The 9,978-nt window shown below is 41.2% G+C and overlaps 1 protein-coding gene across 2 annotated transcripts in view; it reads right to left on the minus strand.

Moving 5' to 3' along the window:
* The window catches only part of psd2 (pleckstrin and Sec7 domain containing 2), a 33,958-nt gene extending 25,967 nt beyond the window's left edge, over window positions 1–7,991 (minus strand). Inside the window, exon 1 of one of the 2 annotated variants that reach the window (XM_044363499.1) lies at window positions 7,406–7,991. The gene's annotated coding sequence lies outside the window, so the exon portion shown is untranslated. The remainder of the gene's footprint in view (window positions 1–7,405) is intronic. The other variant, XM_044363498.1, reaches the window with a different exon arrangement.
* Window positions 7,992–9,978: the final 1,987 nt, after the last annotated feature.

Here is a 9,978-nt window from a genome sequence, read left to right on the forward strand (position 1 = left end):
ATACTTGTGAATTGTGTAAGGAACTGTATTAGTGATGAAACGATTAGCCAGCCGATTAATAAACTGACTGAAAATGAATCATCACTGATTTTGATTACTGATTAATGGTTGAGCAAAACCACAAAACATGTTCTTCTCCCAGCTTATCAAATATGAGGATTCACTGCTTTTCTCTGTTTTATATCATTGTACGGTGAAAAAAATTTGGGTTTTGGACTGTTGATACAGGGAAAGCTATTTGGAGACTTTGTGAATTGTGATCAACACTTTTAATCAAATTATCAAAAAAATAATGAATAAAAAAAGTTGACATTGAAAATATTGTTAGTTGCAGCCCTACATTTCATGGACTGGGTGATATGATTTAAATCAATGTTATTAATGATATGATAAGAATAGCTTTATGATATTGATACATGGCACAATATAGCTAATGTAAAATCAAATAGAAAATATTTCAGCTGATTGAGACTGAAAGTTCATTCTTGACCTTGAAAACAGCAGTTGGCAACAATGTCAACATGAGGTCCACTAGTATCTATTCTGGAGCTTTCTATCACATCATATGATCTTTAACTTCAATAATGAACTCTCAGTCTAAAATTAGATGAGAAGGGATGAGAAAGCTCCAGAACCACAAATAATGGACCTTGTAGTAAGATTGTTTTGACATCTCAAGTTGATGTTGATCGCAGTGGATTGTGCAAGTATCAGTATGGACAACAGAATTCTGAAAAACAATAAACAATAACATCATCATGATAACATTTAACTGGAAGTCCGTTTTGAATTACTTCCCAGCTCTATTGTTACATGTTTCCTTTTTCACAACTGGCTTTTGTGTGACATAACTGTGCAGGATAACGGTACGATGTAAGAGGCTATTTTACCCCTTGATAATAATAAAAAAAAAACAATAAACTTCTGTCTTCCATAATGCAACAGTCATGTAAATAATCTGTGTATGAGTTATTATTGCAGTTCATTTTATTACGGCATCAATCAAGCTTAAATGCGATTACCAAAACGAATGACGCACATTTTATTAAGCACAAACCTGCGTTGGCTGAACGTTTGGATTGTGATTTTGTTGCAGAGTGCAGCCAGGAAGCAGCTCTGTCTGCCTGACATAAACACAGTCCTTAGACACACTAGATGCTCTGCTGAATCATCCGCAGCAGGAGACTTACAGCACAACTGCAGTAAAATATTTACTGGGATTCAAGTATTTCTGATGGCTTGCAGATGCAGGTAAAGAGCTAGTTAGGCTGAAATGAACATATTGAATCCTGCCAACAAACCTCTGTGGTTTCTCAGGAGGAAATTTCAAGCATTTCTGCTTTATTTTGATATCAAACTGTGTCGAAAAAAAAAATACAGGAATCATGGTAGAGAGGAAAGATTTGTGGCAGGCTAGGATGTGAGCCAAATTTGTATCTGTGATGTTGCAAGTGCTTTGGCTTAGCCCCTGAGTACGGGGACACCACAGGCCCACTAAATGTTTCATCAAAGCTTCAAAAGTATGATGCAAATTATGCAGAACACAAAAAAAAATCATGCAAATTGCTCCCTTATTTCAACCTTGTCTCCTAATTACAGCAGACTGTTTCCTTCTTTCAACTTCACCTTGTCACCTAAACGGCCAAATTCTCAATCCCCAATCCCTGTGGGAAACACTCAGCCAAGAATAAGCCACCACCTTGGTTTTATTAGATTGTCATCCTCATCACTTTACAGTCTGATTAACTGAAAACATCTGTCACACGGAGAAACACAGGAAAAGTTTTGAAAATGCACATTCGGTGCTTATGTGTTTTTTATTTGTGCTGTGTGTCTCTGCTGGCGTCTTCTAATTCTTCTCACGCTTGACTGCTGTGCGCAATGATCTCAGAGGACGCTCTGACTGATCCCTCAACAAATTCTTTCTGAATACGTGATCAGCGATTGGCCAACTCGTTCTTTATTTTTTTTGGCGAGAAGGAGCATGGGAATCACTGGCATTATCCATTAGTCACCAAGCTGTTTCAGTGTATTAAATCTGCAGAAAACATGCATCACATATGATTTATTAACTGCATTTATCTGAGAAAGGTGCACATAAAAAAACTGTAATAAATCTGAAATATTTTCATGACTGACTCATTCATGCATTAGTAACTGCTGGTTATTAGAATGAGCTCAAATAATCCAAAAGCCAGATACCGAATATTTAAAACACATTTCCTACTCAGTCTACCGGAGCTCATATTCATGCACATGTACTAGCCATATGCAAACAAGCACGATTTGCATCCATTTATGCGATTACACATTACATGCATTTGCACACATTAACACTCAGTCAAATGCGCACACACACACACACACACGCACCAAAACAGTGACACATCTCCATAAATGGAAACAGTGAACAGTTATGAAACCAGACATGGAAAGTGTGAATTCTCTCTCTCTCTCTCTTGCTCTCTCTCTCTCTCTCTCCGTCTCCAGTGTCCTGTTTCTCTCCCACTCTCTCCTCTTCATCTGTTCCACATTATGTTTTCTGCTATCTCACAGTCTAACTCTCAGTCTCTCTCTCTCTCTCTCTCTCTCTCTTTTTTCTCTGTCTCAGCCTCTCATTTTGCAGTAATTGAGGTAAATGGGTCTTAGCCAGCAGAAAAAGAGGACTGTGGAAGTGAGCAGCACTATGTATTCTGCTGCTGAGGAGAGGGAGAGAGAGTAGATGTGCTCAGACACCCAACATGGATGGATGGAGAGAACACAGCCGATGATAGAGGAAGGGTCTATGTGTGTGTGTGTGTGTGTGTGCGTGTGAGTCTTTGTGTCTCTACGTATACAATAGCTATCAGGAGAGACTTATTGCATTCCACTTTTGTCAGCAGAACACTGGGAGTCTTAAGCCTTATCAATTTCCTTTAATTGCGATCTGACCATCTGCCAATCATGTGAACGACACACAAACACACACACACACACCAAACAGCCACCACTCCAGTGAGGATGACGATAGATAGATAAAAGGCTGTCTCTTGTGTCTTTTATTTATCTCTCTCTCTCTCTCTCTCTCTCTCTATCTGTCTGCCTGTCTTTCTGTCTCACTCAGACACAGACGCACACACTCTGATGCACACACAAACACACGCAACAAAGTACGCAGTTGACACAGACCATGGCGTAATTTATTGATCACTGAGACAGAGTCTCTGAGCCGCAGTCCACTGGGAGTCTCCAGCGATAAGCATGACTGGTCTCTATAGGCAAAGAGAAGCCAAAAAAACACAACTGAGGTAATCAGACTAGAGGCTTTGAAATTAAAGGGACACACTTCTCTACAGCGAGTGGGTCTTACTGGAGTAAGAGCTCCGGCCAGAGGTGGTGCTGAAGCTGCTGCTGCTTTACATCCTCAAGTTCAATATGATTCAACTTCAGATTTAGTTATTTGAGTGTTTATGAAAAATACTGTTGAACTCTTGACTTAGTTTGAACTATCAACTGCAGCTAAACAAGTAACTTTGCTACGCCAGAGTTCGGGGAGACAGGTTTAAACAGGAATGACCAAAATCAAAGCAACATAGACTGAGATATCCTGACTTTTTGTCTCTGGTTAGCTTCAAAAAAGGCTTCCTCCTACATTTCCAATAATGCAATCAGTAGTGTCTATTCATTATCAGTCAGACTATAATTAAATGCAGCCAAGTCACTGAGGCCGTTAACGTCAGACTCCTGGTTGTAATTTGGAATTCCTGACAGCGATGATATCGTTTACACAGAAGTGTCAACAAACCAGTGGCAAGACAGCTGCAAATTCACCATTCCTGGCAATAACATTTAAATAAAATCCAACATTAACACGACAATCGAGTTCAGCTCATTCGAAAGGAGACACAGTTTGTTTGTATCTGGTTCAAATTGTTAGCCAACTGCTCCGAATAAACAACAGCAGAGGTAGCGAGGCTGTTCAGACTGTGTGACTGCAAGGTTATCAGTGGAGGCAGTCATCTTGGAATAATGCGTGAGCGCTAGTCAGAACACAAGTCGGAATAACAGGATGTCTGCCAACATTACGTGAATGCAGAATTAGACTTTACCTACCTGCCAATGCCTTTCAAACTCCATGCCTCCAGTTTATAACACAATCTTTCTGTTAAACATGTGTATGATGACATCATCAGGGTTATTTTCTCAGACAGAGCTCCTCCAGAATCACAGAAGACATTATCCAGCTGTTTTCACAGGCTGACTAATCCTCCCCACGACTTGTAAACATTATGTGTAAAATCAGCAGGGTTTCACTTTACACATTTAATAAAAATATCACAACTGCCTTTAAGCAGGGCACTTATCGACCCGCTCCTCAAATGGACCATGAGCAGATGTTACTGACAAGTGACTGAATGTAACAGAGCGAAATGGAGAGGAATACCCAGGATTCTCTGAGAGTTTAACAAATGGCAGGGAGGTGCATGATTCAGCTTGCAGTATTGCAATATGAACTGATTAAATCGCAGCCATAACATTATATTATAGGAACTCACATTCTGCTTTATAAAGCCTTAATCTCCTTAATCCCGAATCTCTATCTATCTATCTATCTATCTATCTATCTATCTATCTATCTATCTATCTATCTATCTATCCATCTATAGCTCGGCATTACTAAGCAGTAGATTGTCTGCAGACTCTCCTGTTGGGCATCACTGCAGCACTTTTTACTGAGTTTAAGTGGTGGAACAAGCAGCCAATTGACCATTTTTTACTTGTCTGACCTCATTACCTTTGTAGCGCTGCCTGCATTCATTTTACACAAAAACATTTGCGCAGCTCTTTTGTTTGAGCTGTGCGTCACCATGAGGGTTTCTTACTGAGGGGCAGCACCACAATATTGACAAGTGGTGTCAAGGACACAATGTTGGTGCTTCACTGCAGTCACTGTTATCGAGTTAATTATATCATCTTCTACACTGTAGATTATAAGATGAAAAATAGTCCATATAAAGATATGAAAACAGTGCAGAGCATTACTGTAATGGAGTTACCCAACTACTACAAGTGACTGCTTCTAATTCGAAAATAATCATTTTAGCTTTTCATTAGGCAATTTACAGCAGAGGAAGACAGAAGAGAGAGAGAGAGAGAGAGATAAAACACAACAGAGATCATTGTTTGAAAACTAGACCTACAGGACATCCTCATAAATACATCCATAAAATGCTAATTAGCATTCAGAATTAATTTATGAAGCTATCAGCTGAGTGGATGATAATCACATCTGAATGCGAGGATGCAGATGGGAAACCTTCCAAACACAGTATATCCTCTCCTCATCCTCTCTTCCTCTCTTCCTCCGCCTCTCAAAGAGACATGCTCAGAAAAAACGCTGCAGTCTCATAGTATAAGTGACCCACTGACCCTGATCATAATATGCAGGCTGGATGCAGCACTGGCACTGCAGCACACACACACACACACACACACACACACACACACACACACACACACACACGCACACACACACAAGGTGCAGAGATATACAGTCACCTTTTAAAAATGCTGTTGTGTTACATGCACAGATGCAGACAGACAGGGAAAAAAAACATTTCCTGGTTGTTAGCCTGGGACAGGAAAGCAGGAAAATACGGAGTTGGAAGTGGTCCAGGGGTGTTTCCTCGCCTGCCTGCCTGCCTACAAGTCACACCAGCATGACCACAGAGCCTCCAACTAGCCACACCAGCCCAGTAGAGCGTGACAGTCAGCCAGCTCCGCCAAATCACCCCAATATGTCACTTCTGTGTCGTCAAGGTCAACCGTCCGCTCGCATTTTGTCACTCTAAACGCTTACATCTAAATACACACTCAGAGTAATGTGGTGATTTATCTTCTTTTGGGCTAATTCCCCAGGCACTTCCATTTTGTCATGCTAATCCTCTCTTTTATACATGCAGACCAGGCAACATGACATTACTGGTTTCTGAATGATTTGCAAAAGTGCATACGTTCTCAATTTTGTCATTTCCATGTTTTCCATAATATATTTCACAATCTTGCAGTTCAAATGATATATTTTATCAGTGTGGTTTGAAAGTGTGAAATGATTTTGCATCCTGGTTGCGGTGATTTTGGTATCGATCCTGATCATCACTCGTGTCAATAAAGTCACTGGAGGGATTAAAAGAGACAACAGGAGAGAGACCATAGAAAAGGAAGAGATAAACAGTTTGGTCTGGAGCTGCTGCTGGCGCGTCTGGATGTCTGACACCTTGAGTTCAAGATGAATACATTGGAGAGAAAGCTGCACTTGCTTGAGAGAGCGAACAGTTTTGTCGGAGGGGAATGAATTACAATGGATTTAGACTAGACATGTAAATGTCTATAATTAAGATAATAGCGACTTTGCTTTCGGTATGAGGAATAAGCTGCTATCAAACACCTGTTTTAAAGAAGCCACCCACATCCTGAAGGAGCAAAGATAGTCCTAGGCCAGCAGCTCTGACGTACACTGCCAAAAATCTCTTTATTTCTCCTCTATGTACGTGCTTTGGCTTTGTCTATGCTAATCTATGGTGAGTTTATAGTGCACTTAATGTTATTTGTGGTATTTTTATCTCATATGTTATCAGTATAGTATTCCTACTAGAGCTTAGTATAGTTTTGCCTTCAAATGTGCATTGGATACCCCTAAAATATATATAATATGGTTACTGTGAGCCTGCTCCTTTATCCAAAGTGTCTCCAGATACACTTAAAAAGACATAAACAAACACCAGATAGACAGGCCTTATTGTCTCCCTCTCCCAGTGTGTGTGTGTGTGTGTGTGTGTGTGTGTGTGTGTGTGTGTGTGTGTGTGAGGGAGAGAGAGAGAGAGAGAGAGAGAGAGAGAGAGAGACAGCCATGTTCTCCCAGCCTCCTCGAGCCAGTAACCATGACAACAGGATGGCTGGGAGACACGGTTCAAGCTCAATTGAGGCCGGTGTCTTTCTTTTCCTCCAAAATAGACCTTGGTCGCGTTTCAAGACCGACTTGTCCTCTTAAAAGCGGAAAGGAAACGTTTTTCTCTTCCTCTTCTCAGGGGACAGAGAGAGGGGGGGGGGGGGGGATAAAAACACACCTCTGTACGATCCCACGGCCCGCACGGTGCATATCTTTCAGCCTATATTAGCCCAACAAACACTGCTGTCCTGAAAGCCTGCCGGTGAGCTCTGTGTGCATTTTTTTTTTTTTTTTTTGGTCACACATTACCCAGAAAAATCTACAGCCTCCATGAGAAATGCTTCAGTGAACTAAAATACATGATATGTAGCACGGACTCCGTTATATGTGTGAGACATTTAGCGCTAACACAGCCAGACTAGCTTTAAAATGAAAACACTTTAAACGTGTGTCCTACAGAATAATGTCTTCACTCACCGGCAGAAACGCGTCCAGTCACAGCCTGAAAGGGAGAGTTTAGCGGCGGCGGTGGTCCTCTCTCCCCCTCGTGTCTGTGTACATCCACACCGGGGAATAACACTGACAGACGGGCTCTTTTTTTCTCTCCACGTCCTTCCCAGCTGCCCCCCTCTCACCGGTATGTGCGCGAGACCGTCGTTCACTGCCGCCACCGACCGACCGACCACAGCTCGAGGTGTAGTCTCGCGCCTCCGCGCAGGCTGGTAGCGGCGGAGAGCGATCACTGAGCGGACTGATGAATGGACGGATGAACGGAGGCGTCCTCCCCGTCTCCTCCTCCTCTCTGTGGAGCCTCAGAGTGTTTGAATGGCAGCTGAGAAATAATTCCGCTCCTCCGACTGCTCGAGGTAGCGCGCGGTGTGAACGGGACGTGTCTCGAGGGCCTGTTGATATCAGACACAGTAGCCTGCAGTGAAGATTAGCACGTATTGACACAAGTCCTTCTCTCTGACCACTGCTGATATAACGGTCCACACCTGAAATGTAATAAAATATCATTAAAATCAGATTAAAGATCCCCTCCAGACAAGCTTTAAGATGTATATACTCTACTTAGAATAATGATGTGTGTCTGATATAGTTTTTTCCATTAAAAAAAGTTATCTTGTTAAAAACCTTAAAATTACATCCACTCCTTCTCCCTCATTAAAAAGTCCAGAGTCTATGAATATTAAAATATGTTCCATTTCAGAAGTTTAACTGCTGGACACAAGATGTCTCCTGCTTTAATGTAAAGTCCATTCTCAGTGTTTGTGCACTGGAGGCTTCAAGTTTCCACATCACCCTTGTGTCAGTTGAATATTGGACCAGGACTGGCTTCGAAACTAGTTGTGATATAACAAATCATGCTGGTGGGCCCACCCCTTTAACTTGTAATTTTCAGTGAGCACAGAGAAACTTTCACTTACAGCAGAGGAATGTAAAAACAGCCTTCTAGTGTCAAACTCTGCACATATATCATTCTGCATAATGAAGTTCAAACATGCAACTGAAGGAAGAAGAAGAAAAAACATTTTTTTTGAGTGAAAGGGGACTTTAATTTTATTAGAAGAACTGGATGTAGGGAGGGCAAATGGATCCAATACTGAGGTCCAGGGACGCCCACAGGACATTGGGAGGGTTCCAGTATGTCCTTTGAAGGATGAGTTGTTCAACGGTACATGTATTTTTTTCATGGGAAATTAGCATGAGCAGAGTCTTGACTGGGGGAAAAGTTTGGGAACTGACCAGAAAAACATAGCATGCAGATGATTTACAGACGGTCAAATAATGCTGTCCAAGGTCTAAAGTCCTGCAGCTGTCATATCCAGGATATTGGTCATGGAGTAGTTTGGTTTAGATAGGAATTTGTTGTCTGCAAGGAAAAACATGACCTATGAAACAGTCAATAGCCTGCTTTTATAGATTTTCATTTCACTATGGTACTCAATAAAACAACTCATTTATAATTTAAACTGAGATTTACACCCTGAATAAGCAACATAATCCCTGACGTGACAAACTTGGCATCTACTTGGCATGATGAAAGTGCCTATAAAGTTTAGAATGTTTGCGTTTGCATTTTGTCATCCTATGTTTTATTACTTTGACCTTCTATAGAAGCCTGCAATGTTGCTAGGAATTAAATGCTCTACAGCAATTCAGTCAGAATAGCCTCATTAGCAATATATCTACAGTATAGTTTTTCCTCCATCCATCTGTCCATCTATTATCTATACATGCTAGTTGTCTGCAGGGTCATGCAGGGTAGGAGCCTTTTCCAGCACACATTGGACAAGAGGGAGGATACACCCTTGGCAGGTTTTCACATACTGAAAAAATACATTCTTCTTAATGAAATTCTTGCCATTTAAACATACCCTATACAGCTGCTCTGACCACAGAAGACACTCATTACCTGTGGTATTTACAGGATTTTCTGCTGATCTTTGTAAGTTTTCTAAAGGTGCAAGTTATTCTGTTGAAGACTGTCAAAACTCCTTCTTTTGTGGTGGGACTGTAATTACAGCTTACCCAAAAGAGAAATGCTACTAATTAAACCATTGCAAAAGAAGACAATCGGTTATGTGGGCTGGAGAACAAAGATGAATAAGCTTTCAGTGCCAGCTGACACTTTCAGGAAAAATGTTGATTTATTATTAATAGACTACATGTTTTTGTCCTTCTCTATATGCAGTATATGTGTTTGTGCCCACTTGCCTCTGTCAAGCTGAGGACTTGATTGGGTGTCTGATTTTCACCCATGCATTAGAGAAAATGATAGAAGTCTGTGTTTGAAGTCTGTGAGATTGTGCTGTCAACAGGCAAATGATTTCTGCTCTGAGCCTGTGATGATGTGGCCGTATTCTGTCTGTCGGACATTAGAGGCATAACAAAAATGTTAAAATTCTTGGCTTTACTCACAGCCGGCGCATATTGTAAATGATCTTCTGTCCACTTTGCCCTTGACAAAGCATAGAGGACATTTCATCCACTGTACCCACATATGCCCACCACACATATTTCACCCCCTTTCAACCTGCTCTTTTTAC

This window comes from Thunnus albacares, chromosome 10 (assembly GCF_914725855.1).
Source record: "Thunnus albacares chromosome 10, fThuAlb1.1, whole genome shotgun sequence".
In the NCBI taxonomy this organism is placed as follows: Eukaryota; Metazoa; Chordata; class Actinopteri; order Scombriformes; family Scombridae; genus Thunnus; species Thunnus albacares.